Below are 15,031 nucleotides of genomic sequence, written 5' to 3' on the forward strand. Positions count from 1 at the left end.
TTAAAGTAGTATTCATTATTAAATTTATTTTTTGAATTCTATTTCTTTCTTAAATGACTTAAAAGTTGATTTTGGTATCCATAAAGACAGCATCACATAATGGTGCAGACAGCAGACTATGGACCTAGATTGCCCAAATATGAATCCTGGATCTCCCACTTGTTAGATGTGTAACTGCACAGATTACGCACATTCTCTGCTTCTTGGTTTTCTCATCTGTAAATTCAGATATAATCACACCTGCATCATAGGGTTGAGCAATAAATTGAGATCATTTCTTGGCATGTAGAGTTAGCCATTACTATTATTTTGTGATTTTGTTGTTTTATTTAAAAGCAGCAGATTTCTTGAATTTCACTGGACTCATAAAGAAGCATACTGTCCTTTTTTTTCCCCATGAAGCAATTATTGGGGTATTTTGTTTCCTTAACTAATTTTGTACTATCACACAAAACTTTCTCGTTATAATTACTAATTTTTTAATGGAGTTACTGCTGGGAATGGCCAGCAATCCCTGTACCGACGGATGAAAGGTGACTCCAAACTTTGCTGTGAAAGAGAGGAGAAGTCAGGGGTGTCGGCGCTCAGAGCCGAAGACCCTTTGCTCGTCTTGGCTTCCACTTTTATTGGTCCTTCAGGATATTTTTATCACTGTTTCTCAAGCACATGATGTGTGACAAGGGGTCTTACTGAAACTGAGAGGATTTACAGGAAAGATAAGATATGCTAATCTGCATGTTCTACTAAACATAGCCTAAGGGACAACGCACACGTCTCTTAGATCACAGGGTGGCTGTTTGGACTAAGAGAGCTTCTGGAAGGTAACTCCCCGCGGCATTCCTACAGCAGAGTGGTCACGCGGGCCTCGGCATTCCAAAGGCCTACGCCCTTCTCCGAAAACCATCCTCGCCCTCAGGGGCCTCTGTGTTACATTTTAGCAAGCCAGGTATTATGACTGATTTCATGCTCTGCATTAACCCCAACAAGTTACCTTAATTCAGGCTAGTTATTAAAGAAAATGTGGGGTCAAAGTGTGGTTCAGGGAAGCAAACTTCCTTGTTGTCATTGTTTTTTCATACAATGTTGCAGAAAACATTGTTATGATATCCAGTGTGCTTTCTGGGCTAGAGTCCTGTCTTGGCTCACAGATCTGTTACCTCCTCTTAAATATGATCAGGTCTGCCGAATTCACAGTAAAGCCCAATGTGTGGCAGACTATTTCTGTGGTTGTTTATTAGTTATTTTTTTCATCTCTCCGCTGTTGCCTTCCATTTTTCCTGACTGGTTGCTGACAAACAGCGTATTTACAATGATTTTTATTCAGTTTATCTACTGATCTTCAGTATGAGGAAGGGCTCAGATTGTGTGTCTCTCATTTACTGATACATCTTTAAAAATAAAGGAATGCTAATTTTCCCTCTTTTGGAGATATTTGTGTATTGTGGGTCAATGCAACAGGTTTAAATCTATGTATGTGTGTATGTATGTATGTAGGTAGCTAGCTAGCCATCCTCTCTGGAATCAGTCCATATATCACTCTATGTGGTGACTAAAATTTGCCATTTGTGGTTTGAATTGTGATGGCCTCTTATTCTTCTGTTCCTTCTTTCGTCTCCCTTCCTTCTCCCTATTGGGGAAGGTCATCAGAAAGACATGACCACCTGTTGACCTGTGAACTGGGCCCAGCACTCAGAGCCCCTCACCTCCTCCCCACCATCCTTGGAATGTGGTTTCCACTGACTTCTTCCTCCCAGAGATCGCTCCAAGGACATAGCCTTGGGATAAGGCTGTGGTGTTGAGAATGCCTGTACACTGTGTACGTGACTGAACCCAGTTAAAGCCTCTATACACACTTTTAAGATTGGTGGGCAGATGTCAGGATCTACTTGTCTTGCTGCTGCCCATGGCAAGCGTCATATGTAAGTTCCATTCGTTTATTAGAACTGCCACCTGCCAACCTGAAATGACCTGCCTCTTTCTCTGGTCTCTCTCAGCCCTCTGTTTGGGGGGTTCAGATTACACCAAGGAAGCCCTGAGGAGGTTATGAACCAATACCTCCTTCCCTTTCTTGCTGTCTTTATGTCTGCTTCTCTTTTTCTATCTTTTCCTCTTTTTACAGTGGGAGGGTGTTATGGGTTGAATTGTGTCCACACCCCTCCAAAAATTATATATTGAAGCACTAACCCTGAGCACCTCGGAATGTGACCTTATTTGGAAATAGGGCTGTTACAGATACAGTTAAGATGAGGTCATAGATGGGTTGGGTTGTGTTGGGGACCTTAATCTAATATGACCATTGCTATTCTAAAAAGAATGACACATATGGATAGAGACACAGGGAACAGGCCATGTGAAGACAGTGAATTGAAGTGATGATTCATAATCCAGGAAATGCTAAAGATTGCTGGGAAACCACCAGAAGCAAGGAAGGATTTCCCTGTAGATTTTGGAGGAAGTGTGGTCCTGCTGCTCCTTGATTTCAACCTTCTAGCCTCCAGAATTGTGAGACAAATATCTGTTGTGTTAGCCACCTAGTTTGTGGAACTTTGTTATGGTAGCCCTGGGAAACTAATACAGAGGGAGAGGAAGAATGTTTTCTCTGTTCCTTCTAACTATTGGTTCCCAGATTCTTAAAACGTAAACATTTTAGTGTGTTTTTTATGATAGTATCAATATTTTTACTTATTTTGTAATTAGTGCCTGTATGAGAAATGTGCCTTTTTAGGTAGGAGATAATTATAAACAATTTTGAAATCATGCATCTTTTAAACTAGCATCATTTATAGTGATAAATGTTTTTATTCCGAAGTTTTCTCTGTCATGCCTTCAAATTCACAATAGGAATATAAAAAATTAACAATGTTAAGTTTTAGCCTAATACTCTGAAATATGTGAAACTGCATAAAGACATCAAATTTTGCAAAACTGTTGGTAACTGCCAATATTTTTCACCTTTATTGAAGTTGGGGGAACGACATAATTAGCACCTTCATGCTTTAAGAATTAAGCTGGGTCCTCAGTTGACATTGTGCCAGGAAATTGATAAACACAGCAACTTTAGAAATTAATTTTCATAAAAACCTGAGTGTGTGTACAAATTTTGAGCAGGCTGGTGTTAGCATTAATCTTATCAGTACAGCTGTGCAACATTGTTTCAATTCAACTCCAAACTCTGACGTTAGCACTTATTTTTGAAGTTGTTTCAAAAAGGTTTTCAAATTAAACAGACGTGATATGAAATCAACTTATTCTAACAATTCTAACATCTTAGCATATGAGCATAACACCTACTGAAATCTTGAAATCTCAACTACCTCTTACCAGTTTATAGCCTTAAAGTGTAAGAATTCAGCATTATTCATCATTACTTACATATTCATAATTCCTTACAGTCAAATTTTCTTTTTTGCTAGTATTAATGTGATAAAAAATATATATATATTTAATTTCTGCTCCTTTTGTTTTCTGCTTAAAAAGGATGCTCAGACAGCAATGCCCACGAGAAGCAAAAAAAAAAAAGTTCAGAATAGTGCTGGGTCTTTTACTTAAAACTCAAAGTATTTATGAAGGTGTGTCCAGTAACTTTTACTAAGATGTTCCTTCTCTCTTTTTTTTTTAAAGATTTTATTTATTTATTTGAGAGAGAGAATGAGATAGAGAGAGCATGAGAGGGGGGAGGGTCAGAGGGAGAAGCAGACTCCCTGCTGAGCAGGGAGCCCGATGCGGGACTCGATCCCGGGACTCCAGGATCATGACCTGAGCCGAAGGCAGTCGCTTAACCAACTGAGCCACCCAGGCGCCCGTGGATGTTCCTTCTCTTGTTATTCTTTTTCTCACTGTTGATGGAGCTGTGTCACATTACAAACCTATCATTGATCTGTGGACCCATTTAAGTCTTAAAAATCTTGGACCACACTTTAGAGGGCCCCTAACTGAAGATCCTTTATTATGATAGGTTGACCAAATCTAGATTTACTGACCCTGAATATGGACAATTCATTTTCAATCCGATGTTTGCCAAAATACTTTTTTTTTTTTAAGGCCCCTTGTATTTTATCTGGCACACATACGCTGTTTTTTCTTGAACCAATCCATTTATTTGGTTCATAATCCACATCATATAAAAATACCTGGTTTAAATTATTTATTACTTAATTTCATTTCTATTAATATTATATATCAAGTAAGTCCTTTTTTCATATTTTCACATAAATCAGGAAAAATTTATTGACTCTGCTATTTGATAAATTCTGTTACTTCTTTCCCCTCCTTTGACCCACTACTGAGGGGAAACATCTAATTTTTAGTTATTTTCCTTCAATTTCTTATCAGCTGGATTAAATTAATTAAAATATTTCTATTTTTCTATCCCTTACATTTTGTATTGATTTTTTTTTTTTTTCCAAAGACAAGCAAGTATGGATCTACATATGATGTCCTCCGGTTGGATAACATTTGGTAATCCCCCATACGGTTGTCAGCATTCTGAGATAGGAGTAAATTGCAACTCTCCAACTAGGCAATGAAACATATGATCATCTACAACTCAAATTTTCAAAGTTCAGACTTGCTGTAGTGTACTATTTCCCTAAGCTGTGACTTTCAAAATTTATATTTATCCTCTAGGACCAATCTGGCAGTATGAGTTTAGAACATAGTACGATGATTAGTTTCAGTGAGAAGTCTGAGACCAATTGGTACAATATACAAGGACTTCAGATTTTTACTTCTTATTCAGTAATAACCCTCAAGAAATGACCTTAAGTTAAATAGGTGCAGGAACAGAGTGAATAAAGCAAATGAAATAGTATAGAATAATAAAATGGAAAAGTATATGACAGATTTAGGAAATAATGGGCATTTAACTATATCTTATATTTAAAATGCTCAGAAAGGATTGATGTGATATAAAACTGGTTAACCATGTTGGGACCAGGTTACAGTGGTCTAGTAGTGGGGTGAACAAACTATAACCCTAGGATAAATCTGGCGCACTGCTTCTTTTTGTAAATAAAATTGTATTTTAACATAGCCACACTCAGACTTTTATGTATTGTCTATGACTGCTTTCATGTTACAGCAGCAGAGTTGAGTAGTTGTGACATTAGGCTATATGGCTTGCGATACCTACAATGTTTACTACCTGTCCCTTATAGAAAAACTTTGCCAACCCCTCATCTAACTATGTCATATTAAATTGTTAGAATTATTTTTGTTAGTTTTATTTCCTTCTTTTAATCTAGTAAGGGACATCATTATTTTAAAGGGAAGGCAGGGGAGGATTTACACAACTGTATTATGATTTTGACAGAAAATTGTGATGTTAATGAAGAAAAAATCTGAAGCAGTGGAGAGAGAAGTGAGAGGAAAACAGCAAGGAAAGTAATGCAGACACCCAGTAGATTGATGAAGTGGGTAGGCTGTAACTCAGAGGTCAGAGATTAAGAGATTGACAGTTTTTGTTTTTTTTTCTTTTACTAAAGGAGATGGAATGCATTATAGCAACTTACACATATTTTAGTGATAAATATCATTTATAACATTAAGAAGATAAAAGAAAATAAAAATAATACACACTGTAATTAAAATGATTTGAGGAGGCTTGAAGCATTGTTTTGGAATATAAAGATTGGTTGCTTAATTCCCACTTTAAGGAGATAAATAGGTAGATAGATCTAAATACAGAAAATGTTGAGCTGCTAAATGGGAGTAACTATCATTGGAAGAATGCATGCATAAATATAGCTACAAAAGTTAAGCATTAACTTTACAGATATAAAACATGTGTAGCATACAATTTTAAAAATACTAAAATATATAATGCTCTTTAATGTTTTAAATTACATACAGCCAATTTGTTCTTATAGAATGCTTTGCTTGATTTTTTTCCAGACTTCTAAATTTGTAGCCTGACTGTGCTTGTAACTGATGAATGAGTGTAGTTCTAACACACATGTTAGCTGATATTTTTCTTTACACTAATGAATAAGAAGAAAGTGAGATGATGAAGAGGCATGTCAGAAGTTTTCTTGTTTGTTAATGACATAAGACACTTCTTGGCTGAGTCTACCAGTAATTCTTGAAACCTAGAAGGACATTTCCTCAATTTTTGGTATAATTCATAATGTAACAATTATAGACATGACACACACTATTAAGTTTAACCTGAAATATTAACATTCCTCCATCATATCTTTAAGTCTAGACAATCAATAAAATAATAAATTATGCCAATTTACAGTCTGTTAATTTCCATGAAAAAATACTCCATCATGGCTGATTTTCAGCACCAACATGATGCCAGTGAATATAGGTTGGAAGAGATGTGCCATAGCATACCATTATATGGCATTCCCACCATTAGGATATAAAAGATATAATAGTCAAGACCATAGATAACAGCAAATGTAATAAAATAATTAGGAGATGATTTTTAAGTATCCATTACTTTTGCTTTTAATATAATTTAATTATAAATTTATATAATTAAATTTGTAACAATGACTATTTTTTTTTTTTTTTTAAGATTTTTATTTATTTGGGAGAGAGAGAATGAGAGACAGAGAGCATGAGAGGGAGGAGGGTCAGAGGGAGAAGCAGAATCCCTGCTGAGCAGGGAGCCCGATGCGGGACTCGATCCCGGGACTCCGGGACCATGACCTGAGCCGAAGGCAGTCGCTTAACCAACTGAGCCACCCAGGCGCCCCAACAATGACTATTTTTTTAATTTAATTTTTTTTTTCATTTCTTTAAATTTAAATTCAGTTAATTAACATATAATGCATTATTGGTTTCAGAGGTAGAGGTCAGTGATTCATCAGTCTTATATAATACCTAGTGCTCATTACATCACATACCCTCTTTAATGTCTATCACCCAGTTACCCCATTCCCCCCAACTTACCTCCCCTCCAGCAACCTTCAGTATGTTTCCTATGATTAAGAGGCTCTTATGGTTTGTCTCCCTCTCTGGTTTCGTCTTGTTTTATTTTTCCCTCTCTTCCCCTATGATCCTCTCTTTTTTTTTCTGAAATTCCACATATGAGGGAGATCATATGATACATGTCTTTCCCTGATTGACTTATTTCGCTTAGCATAATACCCTCTAGTTCTATCCATGTCATTGCAAATGGCAAGATTTCATATTTTTTTTTGATGACTGAGTAGTATTCCATTGTATATATATACCACATCTTCTTTATCCATTCAGATGGACACCGGGCTCTTTCCATAGTTTGGCTATTGTGAACATTGCTGCTATAAACATTGGGGTGCAGGTGCTCCTTTGGATCACTACATTTGTATCTGTGGGGTTAAAAACCCAGTACTGCAATTGCTGGGTCGTAGGGTAGCTCTATTTTCAACTTTTTGAGGAAACTCTATACTGTTTTCCAGAGTGGCTGCACCAGCTTGCATTCCCACCAACAGTGTAAGAGGGTTTCCCTTTCTCTGCATCTTCACCAATATCTGTTGTTTCCTGACTTGTTAATTTTAGCCATTCTGACTGGTGTGAGGTGGTATCTCATTGTGGTTTTGATTTGTATTTCCCTGATGCCGAGAGATGTTGAGCACTTTTTCATGTGTCTGTTGGCCATGTGGATGTCTTCTTTGGAAAAATGTCTGTGCATGTCTTCTGCCCATTTCTTGATTGGATTCTTTGTTCTTTGGGTGTTGAGTTTGATAAGTTCTTTGTAGATTTTGGATACTAGTCTTTTATCTCTGATATGTCATTTGCAAATGTCTTCTCCCATTCTGTCAGTTGTCTTTTAGTTTTATTGACTGTTTCCTTTGCTGTGCAAAAACTTTTTATCTTGATGAAGTCCCAATAGTTCATTTTATTTATTTATTTATTTTTTGATGTAGTGTTCCGTGATTCATTGTTTGCGTATAACACCCAGTGCTCCATTCAATATGTGCCCTCTTTAATACCCATCACCAGGCTAACCCATCCCTCCACCCACTTCCCCCTAGAACCCTCAGTTTGTTTCTCAGAGTCCATAGTCTCTCATGGTTCGTCTCCCCATCCAATTTACCCCCTTCATTTTTCCCTTCCTACTATCTTCTTTCTTTTTTTTTTTACATATAATGTTCATTTTTGCCTTTGTTTCTCTTGCCTTTGGCGTTGTGTCTAGGAAGAAGTTGCTGTGGCCAAGGTCAAAGAGGTTGCTGCCTGTGCTCTCCTCTAGGATTTTTATTTAAAGATTTTATTTATTTATTTGTCAGACAGAGAGAAAGAGAGGGAGAGCACAAGCAGGGGGAGCAGCAGGCAGAGGGAGAAGCAGGCTCCCCGCTGAGCAAGGAGCCCAATGTGAGACTGATCCCAGGACGCTGGGATCATAACCTGAGCTGAAGGCAGATGCCTAACCAACTGAGCCACCCAGGCATCCCTCTCCTCTAGGATTTTGATGGATTCCTGTCTCGCATTTAGGTCTTTCATCCATTTTGAGTCTATTTTTGTGTGTGGTGTAAGGAAATGGTCCAGTTTCATTCTTCTGCATGTGGCTGTCCAATTTTCCCAACAACACCATTTGTTGAAGAGACTGTCTTTTTTTCCATTGGATATTCTTTACTGCTTTGTCGAAGATTAGTTGACCGTAGAGTTGAGGGTCCATTTCTGGGTTCTTTTTTGTTCCATTGATCTATGTGTCTGTTTTTGTGCCAGTATCATACTGTCTTGATGATTACAGCTTTGTGATAGAGCTCGAAGTCCAGAATTGTGATACCACCAGCTTTGGTTTTCTGTTTCAACAATCCTTTGGCTATTTGGGGTCTTTTCTGGTTCCATACAAATTTTAAGATTACTTGTTCCAGCTCTGTGAAAAAAGTTGATGGTATTTTGATAAGGATTGCCCTGAATGTGTAGATTGCTCTAGGTAGCATAGACATTTTAACAGTAATTGTTCTTCCAATCCATGAGCATGGAACATTTTTCCATTTTTTTTGTGTCTTCTTCAATTTCTTTCATGAGTTTTCTATAATTTTCTGACTACAGATCCTTTGCCTCTTTGGTTAGGTTTATTCCTAGGTATCTTATGGCTTTGTGTGCAATTGTAAATGGTATCAACTCCTTAATTTCTCTTTCTTCTGTTTCATTGTTAGTGTATAGAAATACAACTGATTTCTGTGCATTGATTTTATATCCTGCCACTTTGCTGAATTCTTGCATGAGTTCTAGCAATTTTGGGGTGGAGTCTTTTGGGTTTCCCACATAGAGTATCATGTCATCTGCAAAGAGTGAGAGTTTGACTTCTTCTTTGCCAGTTCGGATGCCTTTTATTTCTTTTTGTTGTCTGATTGCTGAGGTTAGGAATTCTAGTACTATGTTGAACAGCAGTGGTGATAATGGACATCCCTGCCGTGTTCCTGACCTTAGGGGAAAAGCTCTCAGTTTTTCCCCCATTGAGAATGATATTCGCTGTGGGCTTTTCATAGATGGCTTTTATGATATTGAGGCATGTTCCCTCTTTCCCTACACTGTGAAGAGTTTTAATCAAGAAAGGATGCTGTATTTTGTCAAATGCTTTTTCTGTATCTATTGAGAGGCTCATATGGTTCTTGTCCCTTCTTTTATTAATGTAGTATATCACATTGATTGATTTGCAGATGTTGAACCACCTTGCAGCCCAGGAATAAATCCCACTTGGTCATGATGAATAATCCTTTTAATGTACTGTTGGATCCTATTGGCTAGGATTTTGGTGAGAATTTTTGCATCCATGTTCATCAGGGATATTGGTCTGTAATTCTCCTTTTTGGTGGGGTCTTTGTCTGGTTTTGGGATCACAATGACTGTGTATATAAAAACTGTCTCACAAAATTCCTGAAAATTTCAAAATCAGCTCCCATAAGGCAGGGCAAGGGAGCTTTGGCACTATATACTGGAAAGTCATAGATATAATTTTAAACACTTTTATCTCAGCTATTTGTGCTAAATTCTTATTTAATGTACCATAATTTTTTAAATGCTTCAGGTTGTTGCTGAGAATTCAGATTCCTAGACTGGGTCTAATTTAAGTAGGTCTGAACCACTGGGCAAGTCATTTAATCTCTATCTTTCTTTTATGAAAATAATTTGCTGTATTAGAAGGTTGTTCTTGTCTTTACCTCCCTTTCTTTTTCTGGTTGCCACCTTTCATTTGTCTGGTTCTACCTAAATATAAGTAGATATAAAATAATACATTTTCAAGGAATTTGATGTGGTTATTATGTTATTTGATGAATGTTTTTGGATGAAAATATATATCGCATTTAACACAATCCTGGTTATGGATTTAAAGTTAGTTCTGCTAATGTTTCATATTAGTGATTTAAAAGACTATAAATCCACATGTCATTTCTTTCTTAACCCAGTGGGATATGGGTAGATATGATCTCCAAATTGGTGCAAATCTTAGCTTTTTCTTATGTTCAATAAAATTTGTGGGGCAAGTCAGCCTTTCTACTTTCTTATTGGATAGAATCAAGGAAGTATAAAATTCACAATTCACTGAACTAAAACAATAAAATGAATTTTCCCCATGTGATTGTTTTTTCAGCAAAATGAACATTAGACTTATGAGAAGAAAGATAAAATATAAAATACTCAAAATGTCTTTTCATTTGTATTTTGTATGCATTAAAGAAATGGTCTTCTACTTTTGTATTAAGCTAGGATGAAAGTTTTTGAGACTTCTAGTATCTCCCTCCCTTACCAAAGGAGTACATTAATATTAGTATTTTTGTGTCATGAATTCTGGTGCTTCTTGACAACATTAAAAAAAATCACTACTGTATTTTTTTGTTTAGATAATTACTTTGTAGACATAAAAAGTTAATTTATTTCAGCTGTAAACGGTAACAGATGTAGTGAATATATGACAACTTTCTCTACAATACTGAGTTGTTGTTTTTTTTATGCTTTGAGGAATTGTAAAATTTTCTGGTTGAATCTGTCTAACTCCACAAATTAATGTCATGATTTAAGTGAATTTGGCATAGCACTCATTATATAAAGCAGGGATAGAAATGGAAGCTGTCTTTAAATTTTAATGACACTTAAATTATCATTTGTTTATTGGCTCATTTTGTTTCTTTCCTTTTTGTTGTCTGGTTTTGCTTGATTTTCTTGCTTCTACAGAGATGCTGAATACACAAATTATTATACAAGAAACTATTCTTAGTATGCCCTTCTCATTAGACAAAAATTTAGTGATTTAAAAGGAGCAGAAAATTTTCTTTTGACATTTGAATTTTATTTAAGGAGAATTTTCTAACATGATGGCATGAAATTTGCCTAAGGAGGGAGAAAAATTTTGTTTTAAAAATATCAAAGGTATATATTTAAAAGGGGTCCCTTTGTAGATATTGTTGGTTATGATTAATCTCATTAAGATAAATATTTCTGGGGCGCCTGGGTGGCTCAGTTGGTTAAGCGACTGCCTTCGGCTCAGGTCATGATCCTGGAGTCCCGGGATCGAGTCCCGCATCGGGCTCCCTGCTGTCAGCAGGGAGGCTGCTTCTCCCTCTGACCCTCCCCCCTCTCATGTACTCGCTCTCTCTCATTCTCTCTCTCTCAAATAAATAAATAAAATCTTTAAAAAAAAAAAAGATAAATATTTCTGTGAAATGTTATCACTTGTGTTTAAAAATACTTGTTAAAACTGGTAATATATTCTGTTGTTTGGTCAATTATAAATTATATAATTTAAATATATAATGATAATCCCTTCTAAAAGAAAATTTTAACATCCTGAGACTTAGGGTCTCAGGTAATAAAATAACATTTATAATTAAAACCCAAATAAATATTTTATTATAGATCTCTTTTATGTGATGACAAAGACTATATTACCATAAAATATATTAAGGTGATAGTCTGTGAACAAATTGGAATAAAAATATATTTTCAAGAACAACAAAGGCAAGAATAAAATTTCTGTAAGTTCAAGATTTTGCTCATGAAATTTAAAAATCAGTAATAATGATATTATTATTATTTATTAGAATAAAATGATGATATAGCAGTTTTGTAACTGAAATGGAAGTGACATACATCATATTAGTTTTAGATATACAACATAATGATACAATATATGTATATATTGTGATCACCACAATAAGTCTAGTTAACATATCACCACACATAGTTACAAATTATTTTTTTCTTGATGAGAAATTTTAAAATCTAGTCTCTTTGCAACTTTCAAATATACTATTATTAAATATAGCCACCATACTATAGAATGTATCCCCAGAACTTACTTATTTTCTAAATGGAAGTTTGTACCTTTTGACTCCCTTTGCCCATTTCACACACCCCCCCCCCCACCACCTCCTGCCTCTGGAGACCACCATTCTGTTCTATCTATGAGTTCTCTTTTGTTTTGTGTTTAGATTTTACATATAAGTGAGATTATACAGTATTTGTCCTTCTCTGTTTGACTTATTTCAGTTAGCCTAATGTCTCTTAGATCCATTTATTTTGTTGGAAATGGCAGGATTTCCTTCTTTTTGGATGGATAATATTCCATTATATATATATATATATATATATATATATATATAAAACTTTCTTTATCCATTTGTCCATCGATGGACACTTAAGTTATTTCCATGCCTTAGCTATTGTAAATAATAGTTTTGTTTTTAAATAACAATATTTACAGAATGAAATTACATATCTCTTGAAATGAAAGTTTCTGTGAAAACATTTTAAAAATTAAAAATAGAGTAGTGATCATTTATTATTTAAAAATTATTTCAGGGTGTATGTGAGTAACAATTTAAACACTTCTGGTTTAGCCCATGGAATTTTGGGGGGATTATGTATTCACTGAGTTAAAAAGAGTTAGCAACCAGGCCTGAAATCCATTCTCTCTTTTTATCAGGAGTAGGGATAGGTATCAGTTAAGATACCTAAGAGAATGAAACCATATAGTAATTTGAACAAAGAAATTTTAATACAAAGAAAATACTAACTAGTAATAGAGACTAACTACCAATGGTAAGGAAAATCCTAAAGAATAAAAGAAAAAGTAGATATAGGGAATAGCAATTACATGCGGAACTGAGATAGAGCAGCCAAGGAGGGGTGACGTACACACACATAATCCCCTTCCCCAACATTCTTCATCCAGATCTTGTAGTGAAGGTGCAGTGTCCATGGCATATTGTATGTTAGAAAAGTTTGCTGACATGTTGTGAGCTAGGCTGGCAACGAGGGAACTGCACTCTCAGTTCCTGGCACAATTCACTTGGAAGTCCCCCCTCAGGTACCCGTGAGACTCACCTGAGCAACATCCATGCAGGACACTTGAGAGTCAAGGGTAACTGATGCAACCATGAAGCTCATTCTTGCTGCTATGTCATGAATAAGGAAGTCCATTTTATCTTACTCAGGAATCTGCTTTCTTCCAGAATCTATGAAACCATAGCAAGCTAGCACTTTAGCTTATAAGCAAGGTAAAATTCCAGACCTTTCACAGTTCTTGAGAATAGCACTCAGCCAATAATGAACAGACTGGTAGAAAGCACTATTCAAAGCTGAATTAGCAACAAACTATAAAAGAAATGGTTTATAATAAAATCAATTTGAGATAGGGAGCAATGCAGATATTACAAAATCAGTGGTGATTCTAGCAGCTTTTAAATATGAAAAAGCTTAAGGATGATACATTGCTTCTAGTTCTCCAAAGAATCTACAATGGATTCTATGATATGAGTGAAATATGTGTAGGTTATTTTCAAAGAGGCACTGTATTGGTTTTGTGTTCTTGTATAACAATTATCACACACTTGATGACTTAAAACAGTATATATTTTCTATCTCACAGTTACCATGGGTCATGCATGAGTGAGTCCAGCCAAAGCTTATCTGGGTCCCTTGCTTAGTTATTACTGGGCTGAAGTTAAGGTTTAAGCTGTAAGACATCTACCAAACTCATTCAGGTTGTTGGCAGAATCCAGTTCCTTGAGGTTGTATGCTCGAATTCTCTACTTTCTCATTGACTGGGCATTGCTCTGTAGCAGCCTTACCACATGGCCTCTTGTGCTCTCACAACATCAGTCACTCTTACCTCAAAGCCAACAGGAGAACCTCTGTCTTCAGGAAGGGCCCACCTCCTCTTTTAAGAATTTTCACCAGATTAAGACAGGTCTACACAGGATAATCTTGATTTGATTAATACAAAAATCAACTGATTTGGGACATTAATTACATCTTCAAAATTCCCTCATCTTTGTCCTATATGTTAACCTAATTACAAGAGAGACCATCCATCATATACACACACCTACACTCAAGAAGAGGTAATTCTACAGAAAATGTACACCAGATGCAGAATCTTGAGACCATCTTAGAATTCTGTCTGTTTAGGTTACATTTAAAAATAGGGCGCCTGGGTGGCTCAGTCAGTTAAGCGACTGCCTTCAGCCCAGGTCATGATCCCGGACTTCTGGGATCAAGTCCTGCATCAGGCTCCCTGCTCGGCGGGGAGTCTGCTTCTCCCTCTAACCCTACCCCCTCTTGTGCTCTCTCTCTCACTCTCTCTGTCTCTCAAATAAATAAAATAAAATCTTTAAAAAAATAATTATAATTGTAGTCCTTCCATAGAATGGATATCACAGGATAATATTTTAGGTGATAAAAAAGCCTTATTGAAGTTTTAAGGACCAATATAATAGAAAGACAACTAAATTGAGAATGAAAACAATTCAGATTCTGCTGTTATAAATTTGCTCTCTTCAACAAATTTTCTATTTTTCTTATTTCTTAATTCATTATTTATATAACACCCACTTCTGAAAAGTATTTTAGGTGGTGCACATACAACAGATCCAGGAAAGCAATATGAAGAAGAAAAAAAGCAACCAGACAAAGAAAACATGTGAACACATTTGAGGCTAGTCATACCAGAAAATATAAACTGTGCAGTGACTTCCGTTCACCCTCAATGGATTTGCTAGTGAGGCACATGAGGAAAGATCTGGAATGATTAGAGCTGGGCTTTCGCACTGCAGGACTGAATTTTTGAACAGGGGGCCAGCAATACTAA

This window comes from Leptonychotes weddellii, chromosome 3 (assembly GCF_054177405.1).
Source record: "Leptonychotes weddellii isolate Sample4059 chromosome 3, ASM5417740v2, whole genome shotgun sequence".
NCBI lineage: Eukaryota > Metazoa > Chordata > Mammalia > Carnivora > Phocidae > Leptonychotes > Leptonychotes weddellii.